Below are 7,749 nucleotides of genomic sequence, written 5' to 3' on the forward strand. Positions count from 1 at the left end.
GGTACGGTTGTGGCAGGAAGGTAAACAGCGTTTCCATGCACTCTGGTTTCCGTCGCGGTGTCCCTTTGCGCCAGAGGCGGTTTAGTCCTGCTGGCCACATGACTGCTTTCTTTGTCTTGGAGACATCATTGACCATAGGAAATCAGAGAAAAGGAGCTATGTGAGACAGTCTATCTGACACTCTGGTGTTACTTAGGTAAAGGTAAAGGGACCCCTGACCATTAGGTCCAGTCGCGGACAACTCTGGGGTTGCGGCGCTCATCTCACTTTATTGGCTGACTAAGCTGCTTCTGGCGAAGCAGAGCAGCGCACGGAAACGCTGTTTACCTTCCCGCTGGAGTGGTAGCTATTTATCTACTTGCACTCTGACGTGCTTCCGAACTGCTAGGTGGGCAGGAGCAGGGACCGAGCAACGGGAGCTCACCCCACCACGGGGATTTGAACCACTGACCTTTTGATCGGCAAGTCCTAGGCACAGTGGTTTAGACCACAGCGCCACCTGCTGTTTAAAAACCTGTGCTGACATTTCCACGTGATGCAATGGTGCAGTTTGTGTGCATTTCAGTTTTCAGATATACATGGTATATCAGTGGTTTAACTCACAGCACCATATAAACAGCCTTGATTTTCCCCCTTTAAAATATGAAGTGGTATATACATTATAATTATAATTATAATTATTATTATTATTAAACATTTTTCAAGGGAAAGCCCTGTGGAACGCTCTCCCAGCAGATGTCAAGGTAATAAACAACTATTTTACTTTTAAAAGACAACTGAAGGCGGCCCCATTTTGGGAAGTTTTTAATGTCTGACGCTGTACTGTTTTTAATATTCGGTTGGAAGCCACCCAGAGTGGCTGGGGAAACCCAGCCAGATGGACGGGGTATAAATAATAAATTATTATTATTAATATTATTATTATTGTAACATTCTGACATAATTCCCCGGGCTCTCCAGATGACTCGCTGCAAGGTAAAAGGCTGTAGCTATGACATCATCTCTTGACCTGTTTCTCCTATAGGTGAACTGACGTTTATCAAAGTCTGGTGGGAAGCACGACCTAAGATGTTGAAGGACCAACCTCAAATCATTTCATCACTACAGATTAAAGGAACATCAGTAGTTTCTCTTGGGAAGGTTGGAGTTGTCTAGAAAGAGAAAGCTGCTTGCTCTGTGATATATTCTCGGAGTCGAGTGTGAATTTCATGCTCTTTATTCAGCTCATGGTAGCAATGAATGAAACTTTTCCCCAAAATGTCTAGCTATATATACATTATTTACACAATGGGCCCCGCGTGATTGGCTAATTCCGGGCTGCTCCTGTAGGCCAATCAGGTTGCGGATTCACCTCCTCCAGAAGCTTGATTGGCTGCTCCTACAGGCCAATCAGGTTTATGATTCACTTCACCCAGGAGTCTGATTAGCTGCTCCTGCAGACCAATCAGGCTGATGATTCACTTCATCCAGGAGTCTGATTGGCTGCTCCTGCAGGCCAATCAGGTTGATGATTCACTTCATCCAGGTGTCTGATTGGCTGCTCCTGCAGACCAATCAGGCTGATGATTCACTTCATCCAGGAGTCTGATTGGCTGCTCCTGCAGGCCAATCAGGTTGATGATTCACTTCATCCAGGTGTTTGATTGGCTGCTCCTGCAGGCCAATCAGGTTGCGGATTCACCTCCTCCAGAAGCCTGATTGGCTGCTCCTGCAGGCCAATCACGTCACTGATTCGCTTCCACCTGGAGCTGGAATGGGTGGCTCCTGCGGACCAATCAGACCGCTGCATTCTGGATCCTATTGTTCTAGGATTCAGCACCGTACATAACACTCTGTTTGCGAGTGTGGCAGGGGAAGGGAGGGAAAGTTCATAAACTTCATGTGCTCTGGGAGCTGTTTCTGGCGATATCCCCATGCAGTTTACACCCCTGTGCAATTTGGGGATCAGCCCACCAGTCGACTCTGCCCAGCAGCCTCCTTTTTAAAAGTCATTCACTAACCACAGCCTGCCAGTCTAATGCTAGATGACAACATTATCAGCTCACGTACAGTGGTACCTCGGGTTACATACGCTTCAGGTTACATACACTTCAGGTTACAGACTCCGCTAACCCAGAAATAGTGCTTCAGGTTAAGAACTTTGCTTCAGGATGAGAACAGAAATCGCGCTGCGGCAGCGGGAGGCCCCATGAGCTAAAGTGGTGCTTCAGGTTAAGAACAGTTTCAGGTTAAGAACAGACCTCCGGAACAAATTAAGTACGTAACCAGAGGTACCACTGTACAGGCAATTGAAACAGGACAGCCCCAACTTGCAGGCTTCGGAACGCACAAACCGCGGCACACAAGGCGAAAGGGAGGGGGAGGGAAGAGGAAAACCCCAAACTGGGGCGCCAGTTCTTTTAAGAATTGTTTCTGTAATGATCAGCTGGGGGGGGGGCTTTAGGCAAGGCTGATGGAGGGGCCCCTGCTGTTTTCTCTCCTGTGGAGACAGCCTCATGAAATGACATACCCTCCAACATTTGTCCGATGAAAATAGGGACACCCTATTCCATTATATGGGACGCGGGTGGCGCTGTGGGTTAAACCACAGAGCCTAGGACTTGCCGATCAGAAGGTCGGCGGTTCGAATCCCCGTGACGGAGTGAGATCCCGTTCCTTGGTCTCTGCGCCTGCTAACCTAGCAGTTCGAAAGCACCTCAAAGTGCAAGTAGATAAATAGGTACCGCTCTGGCGGGACGGCAAACGGCGTTTCCGTGCGGTGCTCTGGTTCGCCAGAAGCGGCTTAGTCCTGCTGGCCACATGACCCGGAAGCTGTACGCCGGCTCCCTCGGCCAATAAAGCGAGATGAGTGCCGCAACCCCAGAGTCGGCCACGACTGGACCTAATGGTCAGGGGTCCCTTTACCTTTACCTATTCCATTATTATTATTTTACTATTTGTACCCCACCCAGCCCGTTTAGGGCTTTAAAGGTCAGCACTGACATTTGAATTGTGCTCGGAAACATACTAGAAGCCAAGTGTACAAATATACATACCCTCAAGTGTACTTTATAAACTGGTCCCTAACCGTAATAAATTATCTATCTACTAGGAGCCATAATTCCAGAGGTAACAGCCTCCCAGTTGGCTGCCTTCAGCCTGGGAGAAGCAGAGAGCGATGGAAGCAGCTGTTTCCCCAGTAAGGAAAGGAGAGGCAGGGAAATGACTGGCAGAATCCGAGACCAGGGAGAATAGTCGGTGGAAGAAGATTGGAAGAAATTTAAAGACTATTTACAGAAATATTGCAAAATTAATGAATGTTAGAATGATGTCAGAATGAAGTTAAGTGGTTTTAGCAGCAATGTTATAAAGGGGTATGTAAAAATGGATTGTTAACAGGTGAGAATCCAAAGTTATAATAGATTAAGTTAAAGGATTAAGATAAAAATAAAGAGGGAAAGGAATTGCTGAATTAACCAATTGAACTGGAATACAAAAAAGGGAGGTGAGAGGAGGTCAGGGAAGCAAGGAAATGAAATATAAGGTACGGAAAGATTGATTTGTTTTTAAGTATTTTTTATTCTTTTATTCTTTTTTTCTGTATTTTGTATTTTTTTCGTTTTTATCTTTTCTCTTGTTTTTTTTCTTTTTATCTATGTAATCTTTTGTTTCTGAAACTTTAATAAATATCATTTTTTTAAAAAAAGGAAAGGAGAGGCAGAAGCAGCCTTAGGAGCCTGTGCCTGCCCAGGTGGACTGTCCCTTCCAAACACAGGTGGACTGTCCCTTCCTTGACCCCTCCAGGCCCACCTGACTTCAAAGGCACCATGCAAAGGAGACTGATGGCTTGCTACAGATTTCGTTCCTCCATTGTTGCTTAATGTCTTCTGACGTCACTGCAAAGACTCCTTGGAACGACTGGGGACTCGGCTACATTACTAAAAAACAACAAAAGCGTTTTGAATGCGTTATAAACATTCAACACCAGATGGCGCTGCAGAGCAGAAATCTTTTCGATGCGATTTTACCTAGCGGTTTCTTCCCCTTTTGTTATAACGATTTAATATCTTACTTCCTTATCGTATTTATTTTTTGTGTACTTGAGGGTTGATTTCAAAAAATCCCACTAGAAAAAATGGTTATGTCCCCGTGGAGATGGGAGTATTGAGTCAGGGGCTTGTGTGGTTCTGGCTTGCACTCTTTATAAAGATTTGAGGAGTGAGGTTATTACCCCTCTATTATTCTCCATATTGGGTCGCTTGATCATTGCTACCATGTCCTTTCTTTAGCAGATCAAGGTGATCAGGTGACAGCAAAAACTGCAAGGTTTTTAGCGGGGGCCGTTAGAATAAGATCTATTATTTGATTATTGATGTAACCCCCCCCCCATGTATTTCCTATGGTTAAGTTTTTACCTCTATCTTCAGGACATTTTGTTTTATTTTATTGCTATGTCTAGTGGCTGATGGAAATAAAGATTCTTCTGCTCTCTCTCTCTCATTTCCCACCACCCCTGTGTGTAAGGTAAAGGTAAAGGGACCCCTGACCATTAGGTCCAGTCGTGGCCGACTCTGGGGTTGCGGCGCTCATCTCGCTTTATTGGCCGAGGGAGCCGGCGTACAGCTTCCGGGTCATGTGGCCAGCAGGACTAAGCCGCTTCTGGCGAACCAGAGCAGCGCACGGAAATGCCGTTTGCCTTCCCGCCGCAGCGGTACCTATTTATCTACTTGCACTTTGACGTGCTTTCGAACTGCTAGGTTGGCAGGAGCAGGGACCGAGCAATGGGAGCTCACCGCGTCACAGGGATTCGAATTGCCGACCTTCTAATTGGCAAGCCCTAGGCTCTGTGGTTTAGACCACAGTGCCACCCGCGGTTTAAAAACCTGTGCTGACATTTCCACATGATGCAATGGTGCAGTTTGAGAAATTTTTGTTTGTGTGCATATCAGTTTGCAGATATACATGCACACACCCAGTTTTGATATTCTGGCTTTGTACTTGCGGCTGGGTTTGGATCTCCTTGTTTCGTGATTCACATGGGGGGGGGGGAGGGAATGCTCCAAATGCAGTGGTACCTCAGGTTAAGTACAGTGGTGCCTCGCAAGACGAAAAGAATCCGTTCTGTGATTCTCTTCGTCTAGCGGTTTTTTCGTCTTGCAAAGCAAGCCCATTGACGGATTAGCGGATTAGCGCTATTAGCGCTATTAGCGCTATTAGCGGCTTTTAGCGGCTTATCTGCTGATCGGATCAGCTGATAAGCGGCTTAGAGGCTTAGAAAAAGGGGGGGGGAAACCCCCAGGAATTCGCAAGACATTTTCGTCTTGCGAAGCAAGCCCATAGGAAATTCGTTTTGCGAAGCACCTCCAAAACGGAAAACCCTTTCGTCTAGCGGGTTTTCCATCTTGCGAGGCATTTGTCTTGCGGGACACCACTGTACTTAATTTGTTCCAGTGGTCCGTACTTAACCTGAAACTGTTCTTAACCTGAAGCACCACTTTAGCTAATGGGGCCTCCGGCTGCTGCCGCGCCGCCAGAGCACGATTTCTGTTCTCATCCTGAAGCAAAGTTCTTAACCCGAGGTACTATTTCTGGGTTAGCAGAGTCTGTAACCTGAAGCGTATGTAACCCGAGGTACCACTGTAAATAAAGATTTCAAAAAACGGATGCATCCGTAGGTGTCGCTGTACCTCGGATGGCCACAAGGTGGTGATCAAGAAAGCATAGCTTTTGCATTGAAGGGAGAAAGGAATCTCAGATATTTGCACATGTGTGTGAGAGAGAAAGAGTGGGAGAAAATGAGGACCTCATCCTGGGTCTCCCTGTCTTTGAAATTTAGATTATGAAGTGGCCCGCAAGTGGCTACCTGACCTACCGAGACGATCCAAGTGTCCCTATTTTCCAGGGAGAGTCCTGGATTTACAGATTTCTGATTTGGTCCTGGAACGTCTTGCTTTCTCTTAGGACAGAGGTTTCCAACCTTTCTGAGTCCACAGCTCCCTTGACCAACTAGGGTTGTGGGTGGCGCTGTGGTCTAAACCACTGAGCCTCTTGGGCTTGCTGATCGGAAGGTCGGCGGTTCGAATCCCCATGATGGAGTGAGCTCCCATTGCTCTGTCCCAGCTCCTGCCAACCTAGCAATTCAAAAGCACACCAGTGCAAGTAGATACCGCATTTTTTGCTCTAGTTTGGGGGGGAGGAAAACAAGAAAAAAAATATTTTGAATCCCAGAAGCCAGAACAGCAAGAGGGATCTGGCTTCTGGGATACCGTGTGGCTGTTCTGGCTTCTGGAATAACCGTGCCAAGCCTCTTCAGGGCAGCAGGATGAAGGCTCCCCCTGCCCGAAGAGGCTGCGCAGGGATAAGGCACAAGCCAGGGCAGGCGAGTCACTGAAGGGGCGCTGCACAGTTCTCCCACTCTGCGCAGCGCCTCTCCTTCGCAGGAGAGGCGCTGCGCAGAGAGGGAGAACTGCGCAGCGCCCCTTCAAGCGAAGCTGGAGAAGGAATAGAAGGAGACCCTTCTGTTCCTCCTCTGGCCTCCAGGCAGGCGCGTGGCTGAAGCCTCTGGAGTGCAGCGGGACCTCGCACTGTGCTCCAAAGACTTCGGGTTCCTTTGACTGAAGCCAGGAGAGTCTTCCTCTCCCGGCTTCAGAAAAAGGAACCCGAAGCCTTCGGAGTGCAGCGCGAGTTCCCGCTGCGCTCCAAAGGCTTCAGGTGGCTATCCCTGAAGCCTGGAGAGCGAGAGGGTCGGTGCGCACCAACCCCTCTCACTCTCTAGGCTTTAGCGAAAGCAACGCGACGCCTCCGGAGCGCGGAGAGAGCGCTCCCTTTGCGCTTCAGATGCTTCACGTTGCTATCGCTGAAGCCAAGGAGCCTGCATTCGCTCCATAGGACGCACACACATTTCTCCTTAATTTTTGGAGGGGAAAAAGTGCGTCCTATAGAGCGAAAAATACGGTAAATAGGTACCGCTCTAGCGGGAAGGTAAACGGCGTTTCCGTGCGCTCTGGTTTCTGCCATGGTGTCCCGTTGCGTCAGAAGCGGTTTAGTCCTGCTGGCCACATGACCTGGAAAACTGTCTGCGGACAAACGCCGGCTCCCTCGGCCTGACAGTGAGATGAATGCAGCAACCCCATGGTCATAAATTTGCAAGGCAAACACATACATAAGTATATAAACCACGTGTCTGAAATAGTACAGGAGAACAACCCTGAAGCCATTTTGACTCTCCCAGTGACCTCAAATATTTCTCTGAAAGGAGGAAGGAAATGGGAAATCATAGTCTTTTGCTTACCTGTCTTAAGGGCGTATTTATGTATGAATCAGGTGAGCCTGTGAGCTGGACTCAGGAATTAAAGTATTTACCGTTCCTCATACGCCAGTGTGGTGTAGTGGTTAAGAGCGGTGGACTCGTAATCTGGTGAACTGGGTTCGCTTCCCCACTCCTCCACATGCAGCTGCTGGGTGACCTCGGGCCAGTCACACTTCTCTGAAGTCTCTCAGCCCCATTCACCTCACAGAGTGTTTGTTGTGGGGGAGGAAGGGAAAGGAGAATGTGAGCCGCTTTGAGACTCCTGAAGGGGAGTGATAAAGCGGGATATCCAATCCAAAAATCCCTCCAGACCCCTGATCATCTCAGTCACCCTCCTCTGCGCACCTTCCAGCTTCTCAACATCCTTCTTACATTGTGGTGCCCAGAATTGGGCACCATATTCCCAGTGTGGCCTGACCAAGGAAGAACAGAGTGCAGTGGCGTAGCGTGGGGGGTGCAGG

This window comes from Podarcis liolepis (genome assembly GCF_965112155.1).
Source record: "Podarcis liolepis genome assembly, chromosome: 18".
Taxonomy (NCBI): domain Eukaryota; kingdom Metazoa; phylum Chordata; class Lepidosauria; order Squamata; family Lacertidae; genus Podarcis; species Podarcis liolepis.